The 21,309-nt window shown below is 35.5% G+C and overlaps 1 long non-coding RNA gene across 1 annotated transcript in view; it reads right to left on the bottom strand.

Moving 5' to 3' along the window:
- The window catches only part of LOC142413896 (uncharacterized), a 100,572-nt gene that overhangs the window by 27,224 nt on the left and 52,039 nt on the right, over positions 1-21,309 (bottom strand). The window contains exon 3 of the long non-coding RNA XR_012776922.1: positions 4,185-4,256. This is a non-coding gene — a long non-coding RNA (uncharacterized LOC142413896). The remainder of the gene's footprint in view (positions 1-4,184; positions 4,257-21,309) is intronic.

Raw genomic sequence — 21,309 nt, 5'->3', positions numbered from 1 at the left:
AGCTCTATCACTGCAGAACAGGCACAAGACATTCCTTATATTTTTCTCCATAGAACTCTCAGTTTCAGTTTGAAAATTAGTCCATTGAATTTCATTCACTATACAGGCTCTTTGGAGAGAAAAGAGATTCCACAGAAAAGGGGACTGAGGGAATGGATGTAACTGAGGATCTGGCTTCTGTAAAACAGTATTTATAGCTTCAGGTCTCAAGTTTCAAGTTCAAGTGAGAGATATGAACTATAATCCTTCTCGTGGTTTGTGCAGAATATGATTCTGAAGGCCAGACATTGAAAATACCACATTAATTTCATGGGATTAGTCTACCTATTTTGAATTCATAGAAGATTCAAGAGTTACAGTTCATCTTAAAAACACACCCCAACTACAGTAATTTTAAATAGCCGGTCTCTTCCTTCAAACTTACTATTTAATTATGATTTCTCAATGTAGAGCAATGTAATGTGGCCTGAAGCAAATAATCAGATTTAGGCCTTTTCAAACCAAGGTGAATGAAACTTGGAAACATTCTATAGAGACAGAGGTAGCAGCACCTACTGCTGCATACATCAGTAAGACACCTCATGGTCTCAGCTCTTCACCAAAAAAAGAAGAGTGAAAGAGATCCTCTTTCTTTATCCTAAGTTCTTTTATGTTTAGAGCTTTGAAATGTGAAAAATAACATCTTAAAACTTCACCTGACCATTCATACGCAGTCAATGTAAGCTTACTGAGATGATTTAGAGCACTGAATTTAATTCAAGTTTATCTGTTTTCCTTTTTAAAGATAACCTTTATTAAGTATTACCACTGAAGTGTATTTTCTTGCTTTCTTTTTGGACTCATTTATGTATAAGCCCTATTCATTTTTTTCTTAACTTCACCCTACAAGGAAAGCATCTGTTCCTGTCTCAATTCTCCCCTTTGTAGAGTTTGCCACTAACATCAAGCCCAGGCCTAAACTGTTTATTAAAATAATGAGACTTTATTAAAAAAAAAAAAGAAAAAAAAGATAAGAGGTATATTGTATAATTGTGGATGCTTCATAAAAAAAATTCTATAGCTGTGACTATATGGTAAATTACATGGTAACATAATTTTTCATTTTCTCAGTCCCTTAGTTGTTCTTTGAGAAGTCTTGGCAGGTACTTCATTAAGAATTCCTCTCACTATATACAATTTTACTACACAAAGTCATATTGAAGTGAAAGATACATGGACCATTGAGTTTAATATGACTTTGTATAATAAGAATAATATGCAGTTATAGTATATTGAAATGAACTATATTGTAAGGCAGGAAGAACAGGCTTAAATATACCATGTTTATATGGTGAAAAGGCTGGCATTCAAAGACCAAAGGCCTAAAGGCTATACCTCTCAAAAAATAAACCTGTAATAATTTCTTAAATTTTGGAAAACAGATTAATGTCCCCACTCTCCCCTAACCCTGGCACTTTTTAATTAAACGTCACTTCTTCCTCACAGCTTGCAGGAAGGCCCCATGCCTGGTTTGACAATCCAAATGCAGGATGGATTCCTGTATTTACGTGTAGCACTGCAAAAGAGAAAACGAGCTCTGCCTGCCTAGATGTCAGCTCAGCCACAGAGTTGCAGGTTCGTTGTCTTTTAAAAACAGGGAAGAAGTGAAACTCAGTTTTTCTGGCCAAAGTTTCAGATAATGTTTTACTAATGAGTGATGAGATAACATGCAGCACTTTCAGTCATAGGTAAAATATCATTCCTTGGTAAAGAAGGGTATTAAGAGAAAACATGTGAGCTAAATTATTCCCCCCCCCAACCTTAGGTATGTGTTCCTGTGCATCTTTTCACACTGCATAACGTGCATATTCCTTTAAGAAAAAACCCTAAAAATTTAACAACACTATTTGTGATGTGTTTATGAATCTGCCAGTTACTTGGACTTTGCTGCATTTTCTCAGATGACTAATTACCACTAGAGTACCTCCCGGGGAGTTTAGCTAGCTGTTGTAAATTGAACTGTAAGGTTTTATTATATTAATTGAAGCAGAAATGCAAAAAAAAAAATGACCTTAAATTTCTTCTTGTTGAAAGAAACTACATGGCTCTAGAAATTCCTATTACTTATTATAATTTTCTTCACTGTTTATTTCTCAACCCCCTCTTTTTTTTGTTCTTCCCCCTCTTCCACAGCATTCTTCTCCATTCTGACATCTACCAAACTTGTGCTGATAAAACTTTTAAAGATTCAAAAGAATTAAATGTTTTGGTTGGCATGCCTATATAGCTAATGAGGACACAATCCTATTTTCCCAACAGATAAGCTACCAGAAGCATCCAGATGGTCAGAGTTTCCAAAGAAACTCTTTGTGAGTACAATCCCTCCCAGCCTGGTCACATAAAATGACCTTGGATAAAGAGTCAAGTGCTTCGGAAATTTCCAAGGAAAAGGTTCTTCTGCCTGAAAAATGTCTCGAGGACAATCAGACACAAAATCTTGGGCTTTTAGAATGACAAACTTCTGTAAGATTGACAGTTAGCAAAAGAAGATTCTTTCAAAGTTAGTAAGATTCCCTCAGAAACCTAGTATTAATTTTGTATCACTCATCCCAGGATTACTGGGTGATTTAGCTTCTTCATTACTACTTCTTCATATTTTAAATCATCTATGAAGACCTGCTAGACATCAGCACTTTTGGAATTTCCCATTTATCAGAACTTCCATGTGTTTGTTGCTGAAATGCTGTATGTGAACAGGGTGGGGGTGAGGAACAACACATACACTGGATACAGTTGTGTTTGGTGCTATTTCTCTAGACTGATGTAAAAGTCTATCTGAACAAAGCAATTCTTTCTTTTCTATCAGAGGCAGAAATTTCAAATCTCTGCTTTGGAAAAAAACGTTTCTTAAATGTATTATAAACTGCATGAACACAGTACTTTTACAACAACTGATGTGATTTTGCATAATTTCCTCAAATCAAGAAATCGTACATTTCCGCACAGTGAAATGTGAAACACTGAGCCAGCACTCTCCTCATAACTAGCAATACAGAATGCATCTGAGTAACTTCCCCAATTTTAAACCCTTTCAAAAGATTTATACCCAGGAGTGAATTTTTATTCTGTGAATGTGTCCACTTTTTTTTTTTTTTAATTTAAGTTAGGTCTGCTTGTATAACTATACAATCAAATCTCCTACCACAGCTTATGAGCTTATTATGTGCATAAATCTCCCAAATTCAGACATTTTAAGATCCACATCACCATATGAAGTCAATGAAAGTCACAGGTCCTCAGAAACTCTTAGAAATTGTGAGTGAATTAAAGCCTGGGGATCCAGTCCTCAAGACCAAAAATCACAGACATTTTTTAAAAGGTGGGTCTTCATTTAGTCATTGGTTTGAATGATTTTCCTTCTTTCTCCCATTAATTCTCTAAATTTCTCCAAAGCCAGGGACAATGTTCCTCATGAACAGACAAGCATAACTATCAATATATTATCTACATTCATCATCAGAACTCCTATAAAATGATAAAGAGTCTCTCAAGAAAGATACCTGGTTTTTTTCAGGTATGGAGAAGGGAAAACTGGCTGGATTTTGTCTTATTGTCTGATTTAAATTCCATTTAAACATTTTTCATTTTGTTTACCAAGATCCAATTTGCCTTTTGAAGCAAGTTTGTTATTCATTACAGAACAGAATTACTGAGAAAATGTAAGGCTATAGATTTTCCATCTCACATTAGGACTGCTTGGTGTGGATTCTGTACTTGATGACATGAGGAAACAATTCAGTCGCTGTATAGCCCATTCATCATACTCTCATAACCCCCATGACGTAACTCGTCGTCACTTCTTGAACCTTTAAATAAGGTCATTCTTCGTTGTTACATCTTACTTATTTTAGTGCTTAAGCCTAGATCTCTTTTTACATCTTGTGAGAGTGCACACAGAAAATAAGCAATTACATTAGCCACTTCACTATTGACAAAATTAACTGGATTACAGTCAGCAAATCTATAATCTTTAATTCTGAAATAACTGAAAATTTTCAGAGAGAGGATCAGCATTGGGCATATACATTTAAATAGCTTCGTACTTATATAATGATCTGCATTGCAAAGCCAGAAGTATATACTGAAGTTTAGGTACTGTCAGGATAAAATTAAAACAAAACGAAACAAACCCCAAACATACCCACCACACACACGTCCTCCACTAGCTTTAAGGGATTTTCATAAAGATATCTGAGAGACAGCAAGAGGTCCAAGTACTGAAAATGCAGAATAAAATTTTATGTGCATCTATTAATTAGTAGAAGGTTACTGTGGGACATATAAGTAGGAAATTGTTTAGCTGTAGGTTGCAATAGTGATGAATAGAGGTTGCCATGAACTTGAAAATATAATCTGAAATTACAATGCTGTGTCAAGGGTCAATGCTAGCTTTGTTCATTTATTAAAAAGCTAATTATATTTACTTCATAAACTACCAGGGTTATCAAACAATCAAAAAAGCCCCTGTTTTTAGAAGTGAATGAACAAATTGATTGATCAGTTGTCAATTCTACAGAGTTAGTTGATTTAGAAACCTAACCCTCACAAAATGCGACTGAAGGAAAACTGCTTGCACAACCTCTTCCCTCTTTGCTGCAAGAGTTTTTTAAGAGTTTTGTCCCAGAAGTCAAATCAAAAGCTACAAGTTGAGGTTACCAAATAGCCTACTCAAGGTGAGGAAAAGGTACTTGTCATTGCTACCAAATTTGCAAACACACCGTATCAACTGGGTCACTTGTTAAAATTTACTATATAACCTACACTTCAATCAATTATAGAAAACAGGCAGACAAACATAGCTTTGCTAGGTACTAGACAATTGCTTCCAGCAATGGGAAGTTTGCACAAAGTCTGTGCATTTAAACAGCCATTCTGAAAGTTTTCCACAATTACAGATCTTAACATTACAATATATATTATGTTAAAAGGATAAAATTTGTGAAAATGCCAAAGGTGCATTTTTGGAAAGATACAATGAATTTGTTTTGTGGAGATGAAATAATGACAAACCTGATACAGAGCTTTAAAACAAACAAACGAAAAAGAAAGAAAGAAACAAACAAACAACACAAACCCCCCAAAAAGAGAACAACCACAACAAGGCATAGTAAATATTTCCTAGAAGACCCGAACCCACATGAGTAACATAATAACTCTTTGTCTCATGCAGGAAATGAGATCATATAGTTACCACTGTGAGGTTTCGTACGTGCTGACAAGAATTGCATTGACTACTATCAGAAACAAAAGTCTATATTATACCCTTTCAAACAGGAAAGGCTGAGAAGACAGATAAAGCTGTCATGAAAGACAGCCCTGTAGCCAGTCATCTTTTTTCATTATTTTCAATTTCCCCTTGATCTTCTCTTTTTCAACACCCCTGTCTGAATATGTAATTCTGACACTGTTAATATTATAGTGAATAGCATATTCACCACGGTGACAATTAAATAAGAAAAATGCATATTCAGGATGCACAAAACCAGTGTGAATGAGCTGGCTGCAATGTTCTTTGAACTTTACTTTTAGTGCTTTCAGGGTATTACGTTGTTTAAACAGCTGATTGAGTTTTTCTGCATTCTTATTCGAATTGGAGCGTTAACATTTTTCAAGAGACATTTCAACCAGAAAGGAAGGAGGAGAAACTTTTCTAAATATGAACTTCTACATTCACACAGTATATGGTAGCAACATAGGAAAATAATGTTTCTGTTATTCTGACTTTCTGACTTACGACTTGAAAGTTGCATGCCTTACATATTGCATTATTTTACTTAGCTAAAAATACTCAGACATCATGAGAAAAATCAGAGCTTTTAATGTTATTTAGGATGAAAAATGTCAAATTAAGTCTTAACCATCCTCTGAAAGGAAAGCATCAGCTGGAAGGAGGTTAGCAATGCCAAAGATTATTCTTGGAACCAATCTTTTTAGTATTTTCTTTGTATTACCCTGGCACAAGAAACAGACGAGCACTGCTAAAACAAAGTTAGGACCACTGTCAATAAGGAGTACAAAGGAGTTATCATACTGAATGAACTGGTTATCTCAGTGACTGGAGTTACAGAAAGGGAATGAAAGCCGCAAGTATAAAAGTCAAGATGATTCAGCTAGTAACTAAGAAGAAAAACCCAATGCTACACCAAAGATCTCATCAATCAGAAATGACTGCGGAGAATAGGGATCTGGATGCATTAGAAGCCACCACTGGAATACACCCTTATTGCTACAGACTGTATTTGCAGAAGTCAAACACAATGTCATAATGCAAAAAGCAATGTATATTCACTAGAGGTATTAATCCTATGTAAAAGTGTACTGGTGAAACATCATTTCAAATAGAATATGGCAAATAGAATATGACCTTGATTTGTTCATGCATCAACACAGATGTTAAATAGAAATGAATGACTGATATGTATATACACATTGTGTCAAGGTTATGCCATTTAAAGGAGATGATGTTCTGTAAATATTATGTCTTTGGTAGCCCCTGTTATTGTTGTTGCCAGGACAGCTAATAAAACTGGCTAGCAGGCAGAGCTCAGCCTATTTGAGCTATTGCCTGTTAGAGCCCTCACATCTCCTGTTCTTGTCTCTTGCCTTGGGCCAGCCCTGACAACTAGCTCAAAGAGACCCTCCCTGACTAGAATACCAGCTAAAGATGTCTGCTCCCCAAGGCTCCATGGGTGCATCAGCAGAGGATGCTCTTAAAGCTCTGGCATGGAATGGATACGAGCATAACTCTGATGTATTGTAGGGGAGAGAGAAAGAAAGGGAAGGAGCAAATGAAAAGATTAAAAGAACTGTTTACATTAAAGACCAATGCAAATTAGGGTTCACGGCCACTTCACAGATTTAAGTTGGAAATTAGCAGAGTTTTCTGCCATTAGAGCTATCAAACTCTGGAACACCTTTTGGAACAGAGTTTCAGATGACAAACAGTAGGGACAAAATAATTTAACTTTTTAAATGCATCTTTGTAAATTTAAGAAAGAAATATTTCATGTGGTAAGTGATTAATGGGACTATACCCAATGATCTTTTCAGATGATTGCTTGAAGTCTGATAATCCCACCTCTCAACTCCAAAAACTGTTTGCTTACATACATCAATACAGAACTTCAACATGTTCTTCTTCATTCTCTTAACTAAAAATACATAGATATTCAGGAAGTACACTGGAAAATCATAGTGTCAAACTTTTACCAAAATTTGTATTCTAATGTGAAAGAAGAACAAAGTATCAAACATACAACCATTATATTTCCTGTAGAAGGTGGGTCAAAATTATCTGCAGCCCACAGCTAGTCAATTATAAAAGGTAATTTATATCTAAATGATCTTTCATGCATAGCTAGACATCATAGATTTATTAGCAGTTGATACGTACTTTACACAATTAAAAAGAGATAAACAGGTCCTACCTTTATACTTAGGAAACTATTAGGAAGTTATTACAACAGCTGTTGCAAATTAATCCACCATAATCCTTCTACATTCTGCCATTAGTTACACAATAAAAGCAGGGCTTCTTGAAAACCAAAAACAAAGATGCGTGAAATTGTTCTGATTACATACTTAACTTATGAAAAATGAGACTATTCCATTTGTCCCAATTCAAATCTGCTAGAAAATTAAAAGATAAATTAAAGCATCTTACTTTGAATCTGTTTACATTTCACTACAAGATTTCCACCCAGTGAGACCTTACCTTAAATTAAGATACTTTGCCTTAACATTCTTATGACCAGGGAATTTATTTTCTCTCTTCACTTAATATACTAAAAATATATCCTCAACTGAAAAAAAACATAATAAACTACAGAAAAGTAGTAGATTACATGCAAAAAAATCACAGGAAAGTATTCAAGCACTTTATTTCATTTTATACTCAAACTTCAGGAGCTTTTTAATACACCTTTCCATTGCTGCATTCTTTATGAAACCTGACTGGGAAGACAGAAGCGTGAAAGGAATCAGAGAGGTTTTAGGAATACTGAAAAATAAGAAAAGTTACAAAGAAAAAGAAAACCTGTTTGGAACTTTGGAAAATTACCTGTCACCAATGACACTCAGCTGTGAAATGATGGCATCTTAATATCTTCATCTAAAGAACCTTGATTTGAAATATTTATAAAATACATGAAATGGGACCCCTCATAACAATGAGACCTGTCAAGTACTGAAAATAGTGAGTACTGCAATGCAACTTTTTTCCATCAAGCTTAAATCCTGTATTTCAGAACTGGAGAAGAAGTATCACCTATAATGCAGAGTTTGGGGGTTTTTTTTCCTTCCAAAGAATGACTTTGCTATTGCAAAAGCTATTGCTACTACAATGCTATTTTTTCTAGTCATATAGCATGCCAAGTCACATCACTACCTATGTTCCTCTCCACCAATGAGCAGTCATAGTAAACAACCTCTAGAAACTCTAATACCAAAGGCAGGGGGAGAAGCAAGCATACAAAACCCCACATTTAGTTCTACACCACCACAGCGGGGGCATTTCTTCTCTAAGAAAGCTTAGTCTGCACTGTCACTTTAGAGAGGGAGCTTATTGGTACAAAGGACTTCCAAACTATCAAAAATGCATGCTAATCCTTTTTAGCCCACTCTGCTTAGAAGGCTCCATGCTTCTATACTTGGTATAGCTCTCTCGGCTCTTTATTACAAAAAGGGATTGCAAGATTTTAACATAAACATGAAAGCAAAATTTGGATAAATAGTATCCTGTGAATAAAGACCGAGCAAAATCTGTGCCATCCAGTTTCTTCCCCTTCCTCATCAATAGACACCATCAAACAGCTTACTCCCAGTGTTTCTATTCACGTATCACAGACTGAAAAGGAATTGTCTGCACTTCACACTGCACTGCCAAGAGATACATATGAGCCCAAAGCATTCTTCTCAAAAGGTATGACTGAAAAGACAGACTTCAGCGATAATTTCTACATTGCCAGAAGACTAATGTTTCGCCTTATTAAAATATCTTTTCTTCAACAACTATCAAAAGAGAAAATGGAAATTTTTAAATGAATTCCTAGTGTGGACTGTTTCAACCAGACATTTGCAGTCTACAGTCTTTCCCCTAGTCTATGGCAATGACAAATAGCATTGGACAATGATGTCACAAGATTTCTGCAAGGTGACCTAGTTTCTCATTGTCTTAAATTATCATGTGAGCTGATTATTTTGGCAGACTTGGAAGGAAGTAAACCTCAGGTCACACCCCGACCAAGAAATTAATTTCATGAACCCCATAGATTTCCAACATTCTTCTAATTCGTGAGGAAATTCTTTGATATATAGCTGTTTTTAATACCCATTTAGGTAAAGATGCTAAAAAATAAGGGTGAAAGTCTGAGAAGTCATCTTGCCTGCCATGGTGGGTTAAGACAAGACAAAAGTCTTCACACATGCTTTAGCCTTTAAAACCTCCAGTGACAGAGAAATGCGATAATCTCCCCAGCAATGAGAAAAGGGTTAAAGAAACAATTTTTACATGCTTTTCCTCCTGCCCACAATAAACTGCATGCCCTTTGTTTGAAATTGAGCCATTTTCCCTTCCTACTGTGATTTGTTAGTTGTTCTATTTATTTTAGGAAACGCTGCAAAATGCTACTATAACATTCCTCTGTAAAGACAAATGTAAAACGATCCGCCAAAACCCCTAATCTTACGAAAACATTAAATCTTACTTGTTGCAAAACAAGTAAGCATCAGAAGATTCAAGATTAAGTATACTAAAATACTATTTCTTAGTTCTATGCAATAGTATCACTGGCTTTCTCTACAACTTCGCTTCTGTTTGGCCTCTCCAGTATTTGTATATCTGATCTGCAGCAGCCATTCAATCCAATTCTTAGAGGAGTAAACAGGTTCACTCATGGCATTCCACTGACATTTTTTAGTCATGAAACCTCAAAAGTATAAGCTCTCATATTAATATACTATTAATACATTATTTAAAATTTATCTGGTTTTATTGCAAGTGGAATACTATTCAAAATAGTCTATAAAAATGGGAATCTATTAAATGATAAACTGTTCATAAGTGGCTGAATGATTACATGCATGTTTGTTTGTATACATTCGGGTATGAACCTACATTTCCTGAATTCAGAATTAAGTGTATGAAAAGCCAAAGAACTGAATCCTCAGAACAAAAGTGTTTTCAGGCTCCCTGCAAAAATATCCTAATAAATGAAATTTTCATTTTATTCACATCATATCACAGTGCACTTGAGCCCAAACTTTGAATGAGATCTGGTACAGGTAAGACAGTCACTTTTTTCATTTTGTCAGATCAAAAGCTCATTGGCTTCAGCTTCTCATTTTACATGAAATCAGAGGGAGTCCATGGAAAATATCAATGCTCTTCCAGTGATCAGAAAGGCTTAAGTTTAAAGGTTTGTATTTTTTGCTAAGCATTTGATATTAATCTCTTCAGTTAGGGGAGGAGCGCTTGGTTGGTTGTTTTTTCCCCCCCATTCATACAGAAAGAGAGTAAATTTCCAACATTGTTTTTACATTTTAAAAATATCCTAAATTAGAATAACTGAGCTTTCAGCCCTAGGAGTGCACTTGAAACTTCATCTTTCTCGAGATTAACCAAAACTCACTGAATGCCCTGGTCCACATGCACACATACACATGGTTTAGTGGCAAAGACTACATACCAAAAAGGAAAAAAAGTTATCTGCATTTGCGAGAAGCCAATATCACTTATACAGTTAATGTGCTAATTTACTGGTGGATGCATAGCTGAATGATTAAGATATCAAAAGCATTAACAATTGCTGCCAATAAATGGTAGCGATAGCATCATATTTTGTATGACTAGTGCATATTTAACATTCATTGCCTCAGTACCAGAACAAAGAAACAATAAAAATCTCCATACAACTAACCCAAATGTGAGAGCATATTCAGCTAAAACTGAAAAACATAGTACTTGCATTTAGTGCCACACTACTTTTAATCATCTTTTCTTCTTATTTAATCATTAATAAATGAGAGCAAATGCTTAAGTGATTAGTATTGAGGAGCCATCAAAATCAGTTGTTACAGAATTGAGATATTCAAAGTCAGTAGTCACTATTTCTCATGCAATTTCACACTGGTGAACAAAAAAAAAAAATGCCTCTTAAATATATAGATCAGACAGAAAAGTCAGAATAAAACAAATACTGGAACCTAAAAATACACCTACCAGTTTTTCAGTCCTTTTCTAAAAGTTCTTTTAATTAACACTGTATTCTGTCCAATTGAAGCCCACTGCATATGCTTACTATCACAAAGCACAGTAACAAGCACATTCAAATATAATATAAAAAAAGTACATACACTTTTTTAATTTAGAAAGGAATAAAAAAACACCCCCACGTTTCCCAAAAGCTTCTCTTGTTACTTAATACTTCATTTAAATTAGCTCATGTCCCTTGATAATGGGCGCAGAATAAGGACTAGTAGTATAAGTTCAGCTGTATTTGACAACATTGGCCTGACTTTTCAAGATTGAAGTACAAAAGTTTGAAGTAAAACTGAAAATAACCACCACACTCAACTCTTTCTGAGATGGAAATTGAAGAAGAAAGCAATCTTGAATACTAAACTACTTTTAGGTGAGCTACAGCTCCTTTTAGTAGATCCTATCACAGCTAACAACTTCTGTTTTGAACTGGCACATAGAACACTTCAGCTAGTGGTAAACATTATTGGAAAAAATCTTCACCATTTCAGAGACGAATAAAGCTAGACAAGTAATAGATATGTACTTAAAGTTTCATAAAACCTTTTTATTTGTTCAATTAATAACAACTCTGTTACTTCTATCCAAGAAGGATAAAAATATTTAATGATATTGACTATCACTGTTCTATGCCATGTTAATAAAAACAGATCAGTAGAGGAATGCTTCACTAAACAGTTTTAATTATATCTACTATATATTTACAGTGAAATAACCATCTAGTAACTGTGATAAGCTTGCCCAGCAGCACCAGCTATATGTAACTCCATGTAATTCAACTCCAGTATGTTGTTAGGAAGCAACAATGCCAAATATAGTTCAAACTTATTTAAAGCAGCATAAGAGACTGCAAACCCACTTTTAAAAACATTCAGTTTACAGAAATGTTGTAAAACCTTTTATTGTACCTGCCCTAGGAGATAAGACTACATAGATATGTCAAAGTAAAAACACTTGAGCTGACATCTGGTGCTGCTTAAGAAACGTACAAGACTGCTAACAACAACTGTAGAGTAAATTATGAGAACAGAAAACAAGTAAGATGCACAGAAAAGACCCATTCATATTTAGTATCAAGAGATAGACTTGAGACACCAATCACACACAAATTGGATTCCTTCCAAGCAGTGCCTGAGAAAGCTATCATCCAAAAAAAACCCCAAACCTAACAAACAAACAAAAAAACCCCACAACACCCCACCAACTAACTACCAAAATCCACACTTTCAAGATGCCAAGGTTGACCAAACCAAGAAATAAAGGATCTTTCCTTCTCATGCATGTGTCCTGCAGTTCACAAGGACAATAAGTAAAGTTAATGTTTAAAACTGTGTTAAATCATTTTCAATAACACAGAAGGTGCAGGGGTCCATCATTCACTTAGGTGTTCTCTTATATCTAATCCTAAGCTTTTTATGAAACTAGCTTTAACCTTTTTCCTAAGAGTCCACTTTGGTCAATAGTAAATGTGAACCAGTAGAGAAAAAGTGTCAGAGTCAGTGAATAAAAGCAAAAAATCCATCTTGCCCTGTAAGAACTGAACAATAATAAAAATTTCACATTTTCTTCATCAGCCTTGGGTATTTTGTTGCAGTTCATGTAATCACTTCCGTCAACACTAGACAAAATATTAATTCCTGCAGGTATATCTAATTCAAGCAAGTTCACATCTTAAGAACCTTATGATTGCAAGAGGAGTGGCAAAATAAGATCTGCTGCCTTTAAAACGCATTTTATACTGAGCTTAATATTCCTGCACTGTCTTTTTCTTTTTCAATTTAATTTCAACATTGAGACATACAATGATTCAATAACAAACATGACTGGTTGCCTTTATGATATTATATGAATTGTCATAAAGAATGCTTTCTAGTTGAATTAACATGACAGGTATGTAACAGATTCTGTAAAAATAAAGTCACAATATGCCATAATATTTCACAATGCTCTAAAACTGACAAGCGGTACTCTAATTACTGCTTACACTGAAATCCTAAACACCATTTTCATATATTTACTTTGCTAAGCAATCTATTATTTCAGTGCATCCTATGCTGCAAATGCAATTGCAGTTAGAAAGCAAAAATGTGATAGATTTATTTATCTTTCATACTTATCAGAAAAACGTCAAGAGCTAACATGATAAATTAAACAGCTGGCAACTCATGGAAAACTCTGGATTTATAAACAGTACCAAGTGTACAAAGAAGTATTTGGGTTTATTTCTGTATTGTATTCTTACTGGCTAAACATATTTACCTGCAGTGCTTCTTCAATTTTTAGAACTTACTTAGTCTTGTTGCTTATGCAAATCAAGCCTCAATGCACTGTAAAGTAAAAGGGAGTCCTTTGTAGAAAGCCCTTTTTGAGGACCAAGCACCCCCTTAAGGCCTCCCAAGCTGCTGTTTTCATGAGAAGGGGAAAGAGTCCCCTCTTCAAGGAAATCTTCAAGGAGATTCAAGTGATGGAGAGGAGTCATGCGTGTATTAAGGGTGCCAGCAGAATTTTGGCAATGGAATTATTCTTCAGAAAATGTCAATTTGTGAAAATCAGAAGAGTTGCCATGCTTTATTTCTATTGCTAAAATATCTCCTATTGAATGTGAAATTTCTGATAAAAGCCAGACAGTAAGAAGGACTGCAAAACAACCTACAGGCCAATAGTCTAGCGCTGGGGGAGAGGGGAGGAAGTGGAGCAGGGATTCTAATGTCTCATATTTTTCTAAATTCCTTGAGAAATGAAAACCAGTGGTACCCTTTTTCAAGGCCTGCCTCCCTCATTCGCCACAGGCCCTTACTAGTATACGTCCAGGGACCCTGACCCATGGCAGGCCCACCCAAGAACACACTGGCAAACCCTTGTCTTCCAGGAATACAGAGGAATACATATTCCTCTACTCTTGGCTCCACTAGTTAATCACAGTCTATCATGTGTTTTTAAGCTAAACAAGCACACACACTGATAGCAACAGTAGCTTATGTTCAGTGTGTGATTTGCCTCTTTAAATGCTGTATTTAAACATTTCTTAATCTGCATGTTCTGCTCTACCTCTTGAAGTGGCTATTGTAGACCTTATTAGTCTTTGATACATTATAGACATCTTGCTTTTAGTTTGCCATCTAACATTTTGTCAATCATTTTATCCAGCTTCCTTTATTGCCTTTATCATCGTTAGAGTAATTCTTTCAGGTTTTCACAGCTTTGCTTCAGACTACAATTCTGGTTAAGCACTGTGTTCACCATAAATTCAAATTCCAGTCCTCTACACAAACGCAAAAGCATATTATCACTTAAAAATTAGGAGAAAAGTACAAGAAATAGATAAATCGCACACTAGTGATGCACAAATACTATATACTCTTTCAGTGATCTTCTAGGATCGTAACTTTATGAATAAGCAGCTATTTTCAGTAACTGCATGGCATGTTTCTTATTCCTTAAACCAAATTAACATTAGTATGTTTTTCTCCTCTTTAAGAATATGGACTTCTTTGTTGTTTCCATTAAAAAAACATTATTCCAACTGCAAGCTGTTCACAGCGCAGACTATCACCTAGTGTGCATACAGTTGAGCCTCTAGGCATATCTGTGAAATGCCTCTCAAATAATCAGTTTATAAGAGTTTTAAGAGAAGAAGGTTTTTTGAAATATTCCTTCAGAAAACTTTAGATAGAGATGAAAACAGCATACAGTGGTAGTATAGTAAAAAACCTATTTTGCTGAAATGAAAACTCCAAGGGTTGAAAAAAAATGAAAAACATGTAAGAAAACAGATGAAGACCCATTTTCTTTAAAAGCAAAAATCAACCTCAATTAAAAAACAAAAAAATAATGAAATTTAATTGACTTTTACATTTTTTAAAAACTTAGCAACCTTTACCCTAAAACATAAAGAACGCCCACTCAATAGGTCTCCTTTATAAAACTTTACAATTTAGAGATAAGCATTTACTGTAGCAGTTATACCTCTCTATTTAAAAAAATAGTTACTGGTAAAGTTGGTAATGATGCTAGCACTTCAAAACACAGAACTGACTTCATTTTTTGTTTAATTAAAGCAGTTACTTTTAGTACCCTCAAGAGCAGACACCAAACTCTCAAATGTTTTATTCTATGAAGCGAATAATAGCTAAATAAGCTTAACCACAGATTTAATTAAGATGGTAAAGTGGCTCCAAAGGAAGCCCTGTGGTCTACTGTGACAAACCACAGCCCAAGAAAATCCACAGGAGATTTTAACCCAGTGCAAAGTAACCACCTAAAAAGAGTTAACCTAGGATAACTTTACAGAATGCACAGCTAACAGCTAAACAAAGCTTTTTTTTTTCTTCCTTTTTTTTTTTTTAAAAAAAATCTTCAAATGCATATGTTTAGCTGCTGCATAAAAAACATGAGATCCAGCTGCAATTTTATGTTTCCTCTCCTAAGTAGGATGTTACAGGTATAGAATCCTATGAAAATGGTTATTTTCCCTCACACCTACAGAAAGAACTTTTGCTGATTTGCTGGTCTGGTGTTTGGTGGGTTTGGGTTTTTTTCCTTACCCCTCTACTCCCCCTTTTTTAAATAGGGAGAGATCAAATTTAACTAGACGTTTTATTGAATATAAACTCACAGGGCTTGGCTTGAACATGAACCACTCACTTGTTACTTAAATGCCTCATTATTCACTCCGTCTGATTCTATCCAAATCCCTGGAAGTTAACATTCTACTCTGCAGTTTATCCTCTGTTATTGGAACTCCAGTACCTCATTATGGCTTCCAGTATATCTTTATATGTCAGTCCCAGTGTACAATGCAGCATCTCCTCTCTGACTCCCTCAACACTGCCTTTAATTCGCAATGCATAACAACCACAATGCACCTTTCTAATCACTGAAAACAACTGTTTTCAACTTGGAAGTTGTTTTTCTTTTTCCTTTACATGCTTTAGGACATTTTTTTTTTGTACTCGTATGAGGCACTTCTTATCTTTGTGATACGTGGGTCTCTCTGCACTTGAACTTTTTAGTACTTGGTAAAAATCTTTCCCAGCCTTTTACATTCCTGTCCTAAGCATAGTAAGTATACATGCAAGCACCAAGCCTGGCAGCAAAATGCTAGAATAGAAAGTACACTGCAGCTGTGCAGTAGTCATGACTGGGATTTTCCTTGGCTGCTGCCAGCTCATGGAAGTAAGCACACAAAAATTCAGGCTGGACACAAAAAGCAGAGCATAAGAACTAATGTTAGGATATCTGGGATGTTGAGACCTGTGATTGCATTCACAAAGGAGCACAAGGATTTATTGTATACCTGTGTGCTTCAACTCCCCTTTTTAAGATGAAGCGAGCAATGTAAAATTTTATGTTAAAAAATAAATCCAGTAAAAGAATCAGATCTGTCATGCACAGGAAGGGGATTTTACTGACTATCCCCATGCTTGCAGAGACAGGCATCTGGCAACTCAGGCTGAACGCAAAAGAGGCTACACAGGAAATAGCTACCAGGTCCTTCACAAGGTAGTTGTCCATGTTCTGTGTTTTTCTGACATGTAACTAAATAATTTCATCTTGCCAGCATTATTTTAATAATCTACGCTGCTGTTGTTTTGTACAATATTTTTCTTAAATCTCCACTGCATTATATGCATGCACATGAACACAGACAGTGCTCCTACAAAACCTTTGCTGAGATCTCTACCAGCTACAAAGCATTAGTGCTGCCACTGTTATGTTGAAAGTATAAACTTCTTTCTTTGAAACAGCTGTTTATTTGAAACACCATTTCTAACCACACCATATGCCACCAAAGGTCAGGATAACACAGGCATAAGGGTTAAAACTCTTTCAATAAGAGGAAAAGCTAGGCCAACTGTCAGGAAACTCTTCTTTATGGCAGTGCATCACTTTTTCTCCATCAAGCCTGTAAAATGATGTTCTTTATACTTCAGCTTGCCCCAGGAATATGAATCTGGAGCGGTGGGATCTAATATGCTTTTTTACTTCTTTGTTACAAATCAATTATTGATAACCTACATTTGCAATGTATTTTAAGAAGATTCTGGAATAGGGGGTAGATGTCTTCATATAACATGTAGAATTCCTATATGTAAATCACAAAACCTTTACACTGATGTCTATGTACATCTAACTTACTTACATTTTAGACATCCAGTCCTGGCTGAAAGTTTCTTATTTTTCTTTAGCTGGAAATGCCTCTTAACTTTGCTCAAATTATTCCACTGATGCTTTCCTACAAAATAGCTGACTGACAACACCATATGAATACTGTGTGCTCAGGAGGCAGATTGGACATATTTTGAAAAGGCAAACAACAATGGGCAATGGGGGTAGGGCAGATTTCTGTATTCCACACAGCTCAGAAAATAGAAAGATTTAAAAAAAAAAAGAAAAAATTCTTTAAAAAAAAAAACCACAAAACCAGAAAAAAACCCAAAACAATTGAGCACGCAAATAGATTTACAATGTTGCACATTTTGTGAATTTATAGTAAGATAATCTAGACAACAGGTTACTGGACTGAGACAGAGGAGATCTATAACCTGACTTGGATACTGAAAAATCTTTGGCAAACAACTTCATTACCTATTTTCTCTCCTGCAAAATATAGCAATATACATTGAGAATCACTAATGAAAAATGTTCAACAGAACCAAAAGACTACTCCATGGAGAGGCATTCTTATAGTGAATACTGTAAGTGATTATGTATCAAAGGTGTGTTCAGTGCTCCTCGCACACAGTAATTCATTCAGTGAATTCTGTTAGTTCTGTAGACACCCACTCGAAGAAATAACTATTCAAGATGTTTGAAAAGAAAACAGTATCTTCTTACAAATCAGCAAAGCCCATCTGAATCTTTCAAATGAAACTAGACCTGTTGATATCTGACCTGTGCAAGAAACTGAACTTTCCAGTACGAGCTATGCTCTTGATGATACGATGAGCCCACCAACAGTAAGTGAAAAAACCCGAACCAGCTTACAACCAATACTTGGTATTGTTTCCTTCAGGTTTCTGGTTGATCCACATTCTTTTTTTCAGTACTAGTACCTTCTGGATATACAAACTACCTATACAAATAATTTAGTATTTGAGGAAAAAGTGTAAAATTTCAGTCTACATTGGAGTCACAGTTTCTTTAATAAATGGTAGTGTAAAAGTTATTGCTTACAAGAGTTCTATGATGGTAAAACAACAGTTTCTTTGAGGCATATATACTCTTCAGTAAAAATTCATGCTCATTAAAAATACTGATCATCCATAATTAATATACTGCAAAATAAAACAGTATGTGGTGAAGACAGTGCATATAGGCAAGCTGTAACACAGCTATTCTTAACTTCCAAGTCTCAGATCCAGCAAAGTGATGGAGAGAATTTTCATGTTCTTCATATGACATTGGCCATTACTAATTATCTCAGGGACATCCTCATTGGTAATAATCCAGATGCTGGGATGGGGTGATTTTACAGGTGGTTTATGGTACTGAAACCTATTCTGATTTTCTACAGGTAGAGAAGGATGCTTCACATAATCATGATTAAGTTTCTTAACAAGACAAAAATGATGCCTAGTGCCAATTTTGTGTTGCAGCTTCTCCAGTAGGAGAAAAGAAACAAAACTGAAAAATGGCAGGAGTTTTTGTTTAGGACAACCGATGGTGTTTTTGTTTAGGACAACTCTCCTACATGAGAACTTAAAATTGTTGTCATTAGAAAGGTTGCGTGACCAACACATAAAACACAATACTTAACATAGTGGCATTCTGGAGGGTCATAGATCCCTGCCCAAACTGAAATTTTCCTTGAACATTCAGCAGCCATTTTTCTAATGTGTTGGGAATGTAAAACTAGAGGCACTTAAATACTTGAGAGGTAAGGCATCTTCCTGTCGTGGTTTAAACCCAGTCAGCAATTAAGCACCACACAGCTGCTCGCTCACTCCCCCCCTCCTCTGATGGGATAGGGGAGAGAATGGGGGAAAAAACAGTAAAACCCGTGGGTTGAGATAAAGACAGTTTAATAGGACAGCAGAGGAAGATAAAATAATAATAATGATAATAATGATGAAAAAATGTACAAAACAAGTGACACACAATGCAATTGCTCACCACCCGCTGACTGATGCCCAGCCAGTCCCCAAGAAGCAATCGCTGCTCCCCAGCCAGCTCCCCCAGTTTCTATACTGAGCATGACATCATATGGTATGGAATAGCCCTTTGGCCAGTTGGGGTCAGCTGTCCTGGCTGTGTCCCCTCCCAGCTTCTTGTGCACCTGGCAGAGCATGGGAAGCTGAAAAGTCCTTGACCAGTGTAAGCACTGCTTAGCAACAACTGAAACATCAGTGGGCTATCAACATTATTCTCGTCCTAAATCCAAAACACAGCACTATACCAGCTACTAGGAAGAAAATTAACTCTATCCCAGCCAAACCCAGGACACTTCCTCACCACTTGAGAGAGAACACCAGGTAACACCACACAAAGTAAGATGCAACTGTGGTTTGTCTTTTAAACCAAGTAAAGCAAAACCTTAACATGCTATGAATTCTTCTGCTCCTTCTTTGACATAGGGCTAAGCTATGTACACTTAATCTGGTATTATGTAGAGCACTGGCAGGTTATTTGTATTCCTTTTCAGTCACCATTATCAGCAGAATCTAAGAGGTCCCTCATACTTCTGAAATAAAAGCCACGAACCCAGGTAACACTGATCACTATCATTTCCTAAGCATTATCCATAAACACTCCAGAATTTTGTCCAGATATTTCTAAGCAAGCCCAGGTCACATAGAAGACAAGAACAAATAAGAAATAACAAAGATCATCTGACTGATATTCAGATGTCAAGTGTTTTGTAATTAAGGTGTCAAATATTCAGAATATTGCTCAAAATCCTCAAAATATTGAGCAATTAGGATGCTCAAGTTCAGGTGTTGCTGAAATAATCCGTTTCTTTGTCCACTATTTGTATGCGGTTCTAATAACGCATTCATAAGATTTCCATGAATAGAACAAAGTAGTATGTATGTGAACTAAGGGGAGAAAGATTCCCAGTAAGTACAAATTTCTCTTACACAAAGGAGAGAGACAAAGTGAGACTGTGCCCTGTAACGTTGATATCCAAGAACAACTTACATTTTTTCTCTCACTTCTTCTACCTTACAGAGGTTAAATACACCTAGTATTTAAAATGACCATTTATTAACCATGAAATTATGTCATTTGCATTTTACCATAATACACTATTTACATTAAAAAATCTGAGGTGTTTTGTTATCTACTCATAAATTGCCTATCAGGTAATACACTATCAAATATTATTTTTGTGCCTGATTTTGAATTAAGAAGATAGTAGCATATGATCTATAATTTAATCTCAAATTCTTTGTAGCAAATCAGTTGTTAAATTCTCTCTGTCACATTGGCATAATAAATTTCAACAGTTTGTATGCTTTAAATCAGATTAAAAAGCTACAAGAAAACCATAAATATCTTGATGGAATACAAGTCAATAAATTCTAAACTCATCAAAATTTTCAGTGGAAGTTTTAATATGAAGCCTCAGTTATCCAGGACAATATACAAAGTGCCCTTAAAAGTTAATACATTGTAGCATAAAAAAATACTATACTGTGAAGTATTTTTAGCTTCTGGGAACTGTGCATGGAGTTATACCAGATTTCCATAACTGTCAGATTTATAAATACACAAATTTCATTAAGTGCTTCTGTTCAATATGGTATTACCATTCTGGTTTGCTGACCTTTGTCCTTAAGAGAACTCAGTAATACTAATTCGTTTCTTAGCCATCTTCTCAAACAAACAAACAAGCAAGCCACTTAAGAACATCCTGTAATCTCACTCTTACAAGATGAGAAGTGAAATGAAAAAAAACCCCAACCAACCAAGTAAGTTATATGCAGGAGTTAAACATTCAGGGAAATCTGAATTCAGACTACTCGTACTGCATAAAGTTAAACTACAGTTTTGCCAGTTTGAGAACTAAT

Source organism: Mycteria americana, chromosome 8, assembly GCF_035582795.1.
Source record: "Mycteria americana isolate JAX WOST 10 ecotype Jacksonville Zoo and Gardens chromosome 8, USCA_MyAme_1.0, whole genome shotgun sequence".
Classification (NCBI taxonomy): Eukaryota; Metazoa; Chordata; class Aves; order Ciconiiformes; family Ciconiidae; genus Mycteria; species Mycteria americana.
Note: the sequence above shows the minus strand (reverse complement) of the source record. Positions and strands in the feature narration are given on the sequence as shown.